This window comes from Manis pentadactyla, chromosome 10 (assembly GCF_030020395.1).
Source record: "Manis pentadactyla isolate mManPen7 chromosome 10, mManPen7.hap1, whole genome shotgun sequence".
NCBI lineage: Eukaryota > Metazoa > Chordata > Mammalia > Pholidota > Manidae > Manis > Manis pentadactyla.
In genome coordinates, this window is record NC_080028.1 from 91,751,092 (window position 1) to 91,762,143 (window position 11,052).

An 11,052-nucleotide genomic window follows, 5' to 3' on the forward strand; every position below is an offset into this window, starting at 1 on the left:
GACTCTTGATATTTTAGGCAGGTTGGGATGCAACTCAGCAAATTAATCAGAGCCCCACCTACCTACTCCCACCATAGAAAAGTCAATACATTTGATTCTGATATTATGACCAGATTTTCAGGAATACGGTAAGAATGGCAAGAAAGCGAAGTTTTGGGGGTTTAATAAAATGTCATCAGTTCTGGGGTTATGATACTCCTCCTTGTCACATTATAGGAAAGCAGTAAATGTTTGATCAATTAATGATGATTTGGCTACAATTAGTAATAAGGCAAACCGAGCCTAAGAAAAGAGAGACTCAGTAGAAGGTGGTAGAGAGCATTTCGAAGGTATATTTTTAAATAGAGCCTTTTGGCAAATGAAGAGGTCTTGTTGCTGTTGTTCAGATGAGTCAGGCTGGGATGCCCTGCACAATGCCCAGGTGTTGACTGAGCAGAGTTCAAGGTACAGGAATGGGGTACTGGGGAGGTTGCTGCAATCATTTCCCCACCTTCCAGGTTAGCCCAATCTTATCCATTAAATAAAGGAAATTCATGAAGGTTGTCTAGACTCTTTCCCATCTCAGGCATCCTATTACTTTATCTTGTATGAATTCCCTACAGATTCTGAGTTGACTTATCCCATGGGAGAAGAGTAGAAAGTGTCCTCCATGCTCTCTCCCTGCTGGGAAGCAGGACAGTAATCAAGGCCCGCCTTTATGACCTCATTTAACCTTAATTTCTTCCTTAGAAGCCCCATCTCCAGAGACACTGGGGGTTAGGGTGTCAGCATCTGAATTTCGGAGGATCTGCAAACATTCAGTACATAACAATAACTATCTCATTTATTCAGAGAAGAGCAAAGCTCAAAGCATTGTTCACCATCTCTCTCATAAGAGATTCTAAGAGTCCCTAAAAGAGCAGGGCAGGTGGCAGAAATGAGGTGTTCATGCCTGTGCATGAGAAAGGTCTTTCCCTCACTTCAGAAGCACATCTAGTTATGCATTTCACATAGTAGGTGCTCATAAATGTTTATTAAGTGAATGTGTGACATTCAGCCCCTAACATTGCTCAGACTACTGAGGATCAAATGAAGTAGAGAATAAACTAAGGGCTTTGTAATGATGTGACCTCAGAGCATGGAGAGACTTGTAAGTTAGCAGAGAGAGTTTTCAAATTGTGCACCTTATAAAGGATTATCCCAGAAAGATGTCCTCCATGCTCTCCTGAACTCTGCAGGTTTTAATGGAGGTAATTTTTTTTCTGACTAATCTAGGTGGGATGTGGGATATACAGGCCAGTGTTGTTGTGTCTGATATGTGTTGATCTCACAAACCTATTGATGTTTGAGAAAATGGGTCCTCTGCCATTAATTGTTAGCATCTGATAAAATGTAAACTGCACAAACTGTTCTTAGGATCAAAACCTGCCTTCATCCAATTTTGTCACCCCAAATTTTAAAGATGAATGGAAAATGGAAGGAGTAGGAGGGAATGAGGGGGAAGAGAATCATCCAGAAGGATTCAGCTATCTAAAGAAGCAGCAGGGCCACTGTGGGAACATTTATATAGAATCACTCTTCTATCAGGTACTATTTTCATGACCCTGGTCAAGGAATTAAACTTCCCTGAGACTCATTTTGTAAAAGCTAATGATACTGCCTTCCCCACCAGGTTGTGGTAAGAATCAAATCAGATAATTTTCCTACCATACTTAGCATCATGCCTGGAACTTAATAAGCAACCTGTAAATGTTAGTTCTATGTGTTTGGGTAAAAACATCAGTCATTAGACATACTTTTCAGAACATGACCACTGAATGATACAAATCAGGATGCTAAGAGGACAGTTTGCTCCTTAGATGATCAGTGGGAATGTTGGTCCCCAAATGCATTGTTCTGAAATAAATTATCAAGTTTCAGTCTATCTAAGGGACAGACTTAGATATAGGTTTGCTTTTTTGATTCCAGCCAGAGACCCAGAAACCACTCTAGATGTTGTCAGGAAGGGCTTAACACAGGAATTAGGTGCCAAGTAGGAAAAACCAGTACTTCTTCCTGAGAGTCCCCCTTACTCCCACACTACTACCACACTCACACCATTCTGACCCCAGATGCTGGGGTTGGGGGTTCCCCCACCAAGCAATTCTTTGCAACACCAGCTGGGTGATGTACAATTTTATTCAATTCGGACAATTCTAATATGATCTACCTGGAGTTAGCATCAGATCCAACTGGTTAAAGACTCGGTGGCCCAAGACTTCCCCCCATTTCAGACGTGAGTCACAAGTCCAGGCTGTCTGTCCCTGCGCTTCTGACCAGTGGACTATAAATCAGGGGATCCAACAACCACCTCTTCAGGTTTGATTTATTTGCCAAAGCATCACATAGAATTCATGAAAATGGTTATTTACATTTGCTAGTTTAGCAAAAGATATGTTAAAGGGTACAGGTGAACAGTCCTGAGTACAGGGGTTTCTATCCCTGTGGAGTGGGGTGCATCACACTCCTGGTACGTGATGTGTTCACTGACCTGGATGCTCTCTGAACCCCATACTATGGGGATTTTCTGAAGGCTTCATCAAGTAGGCATGATCAACTATTAACTCCATCTCCAGCCTCTCTCCCTTCTGTGGAGGATGAGGGTGGGGCTCAAAATTCCAGGCTTCTAACCATGACTTGATCTTTCTGATGACCAGCCCCATTCAGAAGCCAACCAGGAACCCTCCCGAGATCACCTCATTAGAACAAATATGTTCCTGGTTGTAACTCCAGGGAAAAATCTCGGGGCCAAATACCTTTGAAACCAAAATCAGTCGAAGGTAGAAATAAAGTGGGAGAAACCTGTTTATTGCTTATAAGCAGTTGTCCACTTCTGCTCTCCCATGTCTCTCAGGGCTGCAGAAAAAAGGGACCCCACCCAAACTCTCCTGTCCAGATATGTTCTCCCTCCCCCTTGTAATTACTTATTGATATGGAGATGGACTACTTCTCTCCACCCCTTGGAAACACCTATTGATATGGAGATGCAATAAGGCCAGGCGAGAGATACTGAAATATTGCAATTTTACCCACACTGGTACTCTTAGATCACTAAGGAATTTACAAGGGTTTCAGAAACTCTGCCGAAAATGGTGATTAAGACCAAATATGTATTTACTATAAATCCCAATATCACAGGTGCTCCATAGAACTTTTGGCAAACCTGGGCATAGAAACATCAGGGGAAATCATCAGTGACCCCAGGAAATCAAGCAGTTGCAGGAACTGGATGAGACTGCCACCCGCAGAAGTGATTCACAGGAAAATGCTTGGAAAACACCATAAAACATCACACAGCCATCTGCTAAAACCATGCATTTGCCCACCTATGTCCAAGCATTATAATTGTTCCTGCTTTTCTCCACATATGATGTTAGTACCTGTCATGGGCAGAATCTAAATAAGAGCACAGCTGACAAGGAGGCCTGCAAAATGCAGTTGTCAGGTTCTCAGCAGCAGAGGCACAGGGGAGAGCTTAGAAGCAGGAGATGGTATCGAATACCAAGAGATACGGTTGATTCTCATTATTCACAGATTCTGTATTTGCAAATTTACCCACAAGCTCACTAAAATTTATTTGTAACCCCCCAAGTCAATATTCATAGTACTCTCATGGTCATTCACAGCTATGCACAGAGCAGTAAATGGTGCCAGTCATGCAACATGCCCATTCCCAGCTGAGGCTGACAAGGGGGCGCTCTGCCTTCTCACTTCAGCTCTCAGGGAACGAGTGTCCTTTTCACGGTCTATTTAGTGCCACTCTTCTTCTTCCTCATTTTTTTTTTTTGCATGTTTGTACTTTATTTGTTGGTGATTTTATTTGAAATGGCCCCTAAGTACAGTGCCCAAGAGCTGGTGTTCCTAAGTGCAAGGAGGCTGTGATGTGTCAGGTAACTCTTGGTTCAGGCATGAGGCTGTCAACCAGGAAAAGGACACAAAACAGAAAAAGAATAAAGGCCTTTTTGGGATCTTGGAGTTGCAGTTCGGGGAGCACAGATTCTGGAGTAAGCAGAAGAGTGCCCTGATCATGTGGGGAAAGCCAAGGGTTTTAATGAGGAAAAAGAAGGGAGGTAATTACTTGATTTAGATAAAGAAGAGAAGAGAAATAACTGTTAATTTGGCACTAACTGGCTGAGCCACTTTTGATTACCCTCTGATCAATTGTATTTGTGCTATTAAACACAACTGTTCTGGTATGCATTAGTTAACTATTCCATCATCATAAAGTTCGTATCAACAGCTTTATGATCTGAATGCCAGTTGTTCTATTGGCTTTTATGAACAATTGCTTGTACAACAATTACCAATTTTGGCCCAGTTCAAGAGTTCATTAGTTAGAAAGGAAAATGGGTCTTCAAAATGGAGTCTGTCATGTCCAGAAATTTTCTACAGTTCACAGGTTATAGTGCTGTTCAGTGGTAATGAATCAGCAGTGTATAGTAACTAAGGTGTCTTTAAACAGATGTGCACATAAAACAAGGTTACATATTGATCAGCTGATTGACACGTGACCAGAGAATCACCAGAACCCCCATGTGTCCTCTGAGATTCAGCATTTTTTAATTCAGTGTTCACTGATAGCATGTTAACTACCGGGCATAGTGAGAATTAACTGTAATGTTTAGAGCACAACCAGAGAAGCTACAAATGCATCTTTGATATGCTTCTGAGCTTTTGGCTTTCTTCCCTGGGGTGGTGAGAACAAGAAACTCACCTTTGGTATCTCTTTGCAAGGATGTTCAGTTAAGAACAGAAGTGGTCCAGCATGCTCTGGTGTACTCAAGGTCACCCCAAATTCACATGCAGGCATTGGCTTTGAAACCGAGACCCTGGAATTTCCAGTATGGGTTCTCCAAATCTGTGCACCTTTTCTTATAGATTCTGTGTGTACATGTATGTGTATATATGACAACTTAAAATATTAAATAACCTCTGTTCTAAACCTTTAATGTTCTTCGAACTTTAAAAGGAGGAAGATACACGAATTCATGCTGTCTCCTTGGAGCGGGGAGGGAGATATCAGGTTTAGCCCACCATACTCAGGATCGTTTTACACTTAAAATACCTAAAGCCCACAAAGGTTAAGAGGAAGAGGTTTGCCTGAGGCCACCATGAGGTCAAAACACCTGCCTCTTACTTCAGTGTTTTTTCTTTTTTTCTTTGAAATACTATTCACTTGCTTCTGAAATAAGGAAATTGAACTCGCTGATCTCCCAAATCCCTTACAAATCTAAAATTCCATGACTTTTTGACTCTGACATTCATGAAAGTCTTCAAACTGTTCAGCACTATACTGGGGGCAGGGGCTGAAGGAAGATATAAAAAGAGAAAACAATGAATATGCAAACAGATCACAGAGACATAAAAATTTAATAACAGTGCATTGATCCTTTGTGCTTTCGATCAAATAACAGCTCCTCCAGGAAGCCTGCCTTGATTTCCACTTCTCAGCAGGAAATTTTTCTATGATCTTATAGCGTTAGCCTGGATGTCTCATTAATACTAATGACTAACATTTACTGATTGTTATTATTATAATTATTGCATTTTACATAGAGTTAAAGTTAATCCTCACAATAGCCATATGTAAAAGATGTTCTTACTGGCTTCATTTTACACATGAAGACATTTTATCTTTCCTATTTGGACTCAAGCTCTTGTCAGAATTCCAGCTCCAGACCATTCTCCCCTTCCTGATATACTGTCTTCTCTTTGGTTCACATCACCCAGCACCTCCTGTCCTCTCCCTGCACTAACAATTACTTTTCCATTTTTTTAATTTCAAAAATTTATTTTGATCATCTTTATTGAGGTATAATTGACATATAATAATCTGCTAATGTTTAAAGTACAAAATTCTATGTTTTTTTAAAATTATAGTTGGCATACAATATTGTATCAGTTTCAATTGTATAATGTGGTGATTTGCCAATTATATACATGTGCACCATGGTAAGTGTACCATTTCTCACCACACAAGGTTATTATGGTATATTGACTATATTCCCTATGCTATACTTTTCATCCCTGTGACTTACTTATTTTCCAACTGGACAGTTGTACTTCTTAATCCCTTTCACCCCCAGTAACCACCAGTTTGTTCTCTAAAACACAATTTATAAGTTTTGCCACATAAATACACCTGTGAAATCATTAACACACTCAAGATAATGAATGTGCCCATCATCGCCAAGAGTTCTTTTGTGTCTTTGTGTCCCATTATATTCCCTACCTGACCGCCCTCGACTCCGGGCAACCATTGATCTACATTCAGAGTTGAGGCAGTATTGTGCATTTTATAGAATTTTACATAAATGGAATTTCATACAATATGTACTTTTTTGCCAGGCTTCTTTCAAATCAGCACATCTATGTTAAGAGTCATTCTTGTTGCTAAGTTGTATTCTATTGTATGGTTGTGTCACAATTTCTCATCCACTCACCTATTGATGCACATTTGGGTTGTTCCCAGTGTTTAGCTATTACAAATAAAGTTGTATTGAATATTCAGAGTATGTTAATCTTTGTACAGATGTTAAAATATATATATCTTGAGTAAATTCCAAGAGGGGCATGACTAGAACATATGGTGCATGTTTAATTTTCAATCAAACTACTCAACTGTCCTCAAAAGTGTTTGTACCTTTTTACCTTCCCACCAGCAAGGTAGGAGAGTTCCAGTTCTTCCATGTCCTTGTGAACACTTGGTATGATCAGTCTTCTTAATTTTATTCATTTTGTTAGTGGTATCATTACTTTTAATTTTCTTTTCCCTGATGACTGATAATGTTGAACATATTTTCATGTGTTTATCTGCCAATCTTATATATTTTTTGATGAAGTGTCTTTTCAGATGTTTTGCCAATATTTTTTTTTTAGTTTGTTTTCTTTTAATTGAATGTTGAAAGTTTTTCTCTATTCTGAATGAAAGCACTTTACAGACATATGTTTGGCAAATATTTTCTGCCTGTTTGTGGTTTTCCTAATAGTGATTTTGAAAAGCAGACATTTTTAATGTTGTTAAAAGCCAGTTCATTATTTTTTCTTTTATAGGTGGTGTTTTTAGTATATCTAAGAAGTCTGTGATTAACCCAAGTTCACAGTGAATTTCTTCTGTTTTCTTTTAGATGTGTTACAGTTTTAGATTTGACATTCAGTTGTATGACCCATTTTAAGTTAATTTTTCTATATGCTGTGAAGTATGGATAGACATTCTTGTTTGTGTGTGTGTGTGTGTGTGTGTGTGTATGTTTGCATGTGTGTGTGATATCCACTTATTTCAACATCATTTGTTTCTCCACTGAATTGCCTTTTCACCTTTGTTGAAAACCAGTTGCCCATATATGTGTGGGTCTATTGCTGGGCTCTCTTGTATTCCACTGACCTAGTTACCTATTTTGACATGAATATAATACTGTTTCGAAGACTGTAACTTTAAAATAAGTCTTCAAATCAATTAATTTAATCTTCTAGCTTTCTAGTTCTTTTCATAATTGTTTGACTATTCTAGGTGTTTTGTGTTTACATATAAATTTTGGGATAAGTTTGTCAGTTATGACAGCTCATGGAAATTTCAATTGAGATTGCACCAAATGCACAGATCAATTTGGGCAGAATTGATATCTTACCAATATTGAATCTTCTGATTCATGAGCACAGTATGTTTCTCCATTTATTTAATTCTTCTTTAATCTGTCTTAGTATCTGTAGCCTTTGGTACACAGGTCTTTTTTGTCATATTTTCTCTAAGCATTTAATATTTTTTCATGCTAAGTAAAAATAATTTTTTTAACTTCAAGTTTCCATTGTTCATTTATAGTAGATAGAATTATGAGGATTTTTGTATATTGGTCTTGTATCCTGCAACCATGCTAATCTCACTTACTAGATTTTTAGAGATTTCATCCTATTTCTAAATAGTTGGTTCTATAGCTAGGTCCTGTGAATTAAACTGATAAAAGAAAGATTAATGGAAAAAAGGAGCACAAATCTAATTAATATTTTTAATTTTACATGCATAGGGGATAGACAGAAGAGAAGTGAAAATCCAAAGAAGTGGTTGGACTTGGAAGCTTATATATCATTTTAACAAAGTGTGATAAGAGGAAGTACTAGACAAAGGAAAGAGGAGTTTAGGTTTCTAGCGGCAGTACATTGTAGGAAGGTTAAAATATGGGGAAACTAGTGGAAGATAAGGATTATTTTAGTGGGGCTTGTTTGTGCACATTTATTTCAACACTGACTTTCTTGGTCTTCATGGACATAAAACTCCCCTGGAGAGGGGATTTGTGGCAGCCTAGTTTCTCAGAAGTCTCTGCTTTTAGGCAGATAAGGGAAGTCAGATAAGAAGGCTTCTTTCTGCACCTGTTGATTCTCAAATGCTTTCACTTCAAAATAGTCCATATGCCAAAGTGGCAAATTTTGGGTTGGTGTATTCGGATCCCCTTCACAATCAAGTCATCTGTAATAAAGACAGTTTTACTTCATTCTTTCCAATCTGAATCTTTTTTTTTTTTTACTGGATTGCACTGCCATACACTCTGGTGACAGCCGATATCTCCATCTTGCTCCTGAGCCTAGAGGGAAAGCATTCAGCTTTTCACCATTAACAATGTTAGCTGTAGGTTTGCTTAGATGTCCTTATCAAGTTGAGGAAGTTCCCCTCTATTCTTAAATTGTTGAGAGTTTTTATCTGCAATAGACATTGGATTTTGTCAGATGCTTTTTCTGTATCTATTGAGATGTCCATGTGGTTTTTCTTTTTAAGTTGGCTTATATGGTAAATAACATAGATTGATTTTCTAATATTAAGCCCCAAATAAAGACTTCCTTCAGATGAATCTTTGTGTTAGCCACGATCAGTCAACATCCCTGTCCCTCCATTTCCTGAGGAAGGAGCTGGGACATGAACCAGAGCAAGTGTGGGTGGGAGGAAGAAACTTTAAAGTCTGAAAGGTGGAAAAATCAAGCCTTATTAGCAAGTCAGTCCCAAGACTCTGCACTGAGCCAATTCAAAGAAGTTGATGAATAGAATTTGGCCAGAGAGTAGATATCTGAGGATAGCGTCATAGGTTTTTGAAAAGAGGTAGGACATGCCACTGAGGGAGTGACAGAGGTGCTTAGTGACACTAATAAAGGTCATTGTCATTTTATTTTTCTGTGGAAGAGAAAATACAGCTAAAAATTGAGAACTTCCTTACTATTACTAGTATTCCACTGGTCCTTTGTACACACTTACCACTTCTTTTCTGTTCTTCCTTAAAGCTGCTACTTGAGTGATTAGCTTAAAAATCAAAACATAGTAATTTTACTGTCCACCCTGTAACCCAACTGCTTATGAAATGAAGTGTCTATCCCTTCAGCATGACTTACAATGTTCTTCACATTCTCTCCTCAACCTCTGTCCAGGTCCCTTTTCCATTAATTTTCAAGTGCACCCAATGAAGTAGAAGCACCAACATTCCTGATATCCAGAAAATACACCTTCTCTCCTAAACCTCATTACCTTTGTCTTCAAGGTCTTTCCCCCATTTTCAATCTTTTTTGATTCCCTCCATATATATATAGTCTCAAGTTTATAGTTCTGTTAATCTCAATTATAATTCATTGCACACTATCATCTATGCAAGGGGTTGCCTTTAATTTGCCAGAATCCCAAATGTGCTATAAATGGAGTTTTGTGAGAATTACCCTGGTAATTTGATTCTTAGAGGTTGAACCCTGGTCAGAGAGCATTATTGTATCTCATCTGACTAAATTTTGACTAAATATTAACAAATTGTTTCACAGAATGGCTACACCAATGTCTATATCCTATGTGTATCTCAGAAACACTTGGTATTACCCAGCTTTGTAAATTTGTCAGGCTAATAGGAATTAATTACTGTGATTTTGAATGTATCACCACATGCTTCTTGGGTTTGTATCTTCTTCTGTCAATTTCCGGTTTACATCCTTTATACCCTTTGCCCTTCCCTTTGCCTTCTTCTTTATTCCCTTCTGTATTCTTCATATGGGACCCAGTTCAAATGCCACTACCTCTATGAAACCTTCCCTAATTACCCAGATAAATTGAAAATCCCTTTCCTAGGTGGCTATGGTGCTTTGCTTGCACCCATATTATGGACAGTCTCCAACTTATGATGGTTTAACTTTTATTTTTGACTTTACAATGGTCTGTATGAAAGCAATATGCATCCAGTAGAAACTATATTTTGAATTTTGAATTTTGAATTTTGATCTTTTCCCAGGTGAGCAATATGCATACAATACTCTCTTGTGATGATGGGCAGTGACAGCAAGCTCCCAGTTAGCCGTGTGGTCACAAGGGTTAACAAACAATACACTGACAACCATCTGTACCCATACAACCATCTGTACCCATACAACGATCCTGGTTTTCACTTTCAGTACAGTTTTCAATAAATTCCATTAGATATTCAATACTTGATTGAAAAATAGGCCTTATGTTAGATGCCAACTACAGGCTAATGTAAGTATCCTGAGCATGCTTAAGTTAGGTGATGCTAAGCTATGATGTTCAGTAGATTAGGTGTACTAAGTGCATTTTCAACTTATGGTATTTTCAACCATGATGAGTTTATCAGGACATAGATCTGAATATGCATCATAATGCCCTCCTATCATTCATTTCCTTATTTGTCTCTTCTACTAGAAAATGAAACTGAAATAGATAATAATACTATTTTTTTATCAAAGCACATAACCCAAAGCTTTGCACAAAGCTAGATCACAGTTGTTTTTAACAAAAGAAAAAGAAGAATTGTGCGTATTTCCAGTGGGCAATTAAAAATATTCACAGGATAAACTAATCTATGAAATCTGAAAGAATGCCACATAGAATTGTAGATTATCCAAAAGCATTAGATGTGTTGGAGATAGAGGACAACTGTGTTTAGAGGACAATTCAATATCTAATTCTTAATGCAAACATCTGTTTCTTTTGATTTACATCTAACCAAGCTGGGTAAACTCCCTGCTCTAAAGCTATATGCATGCATAGTGTTTGTTGAC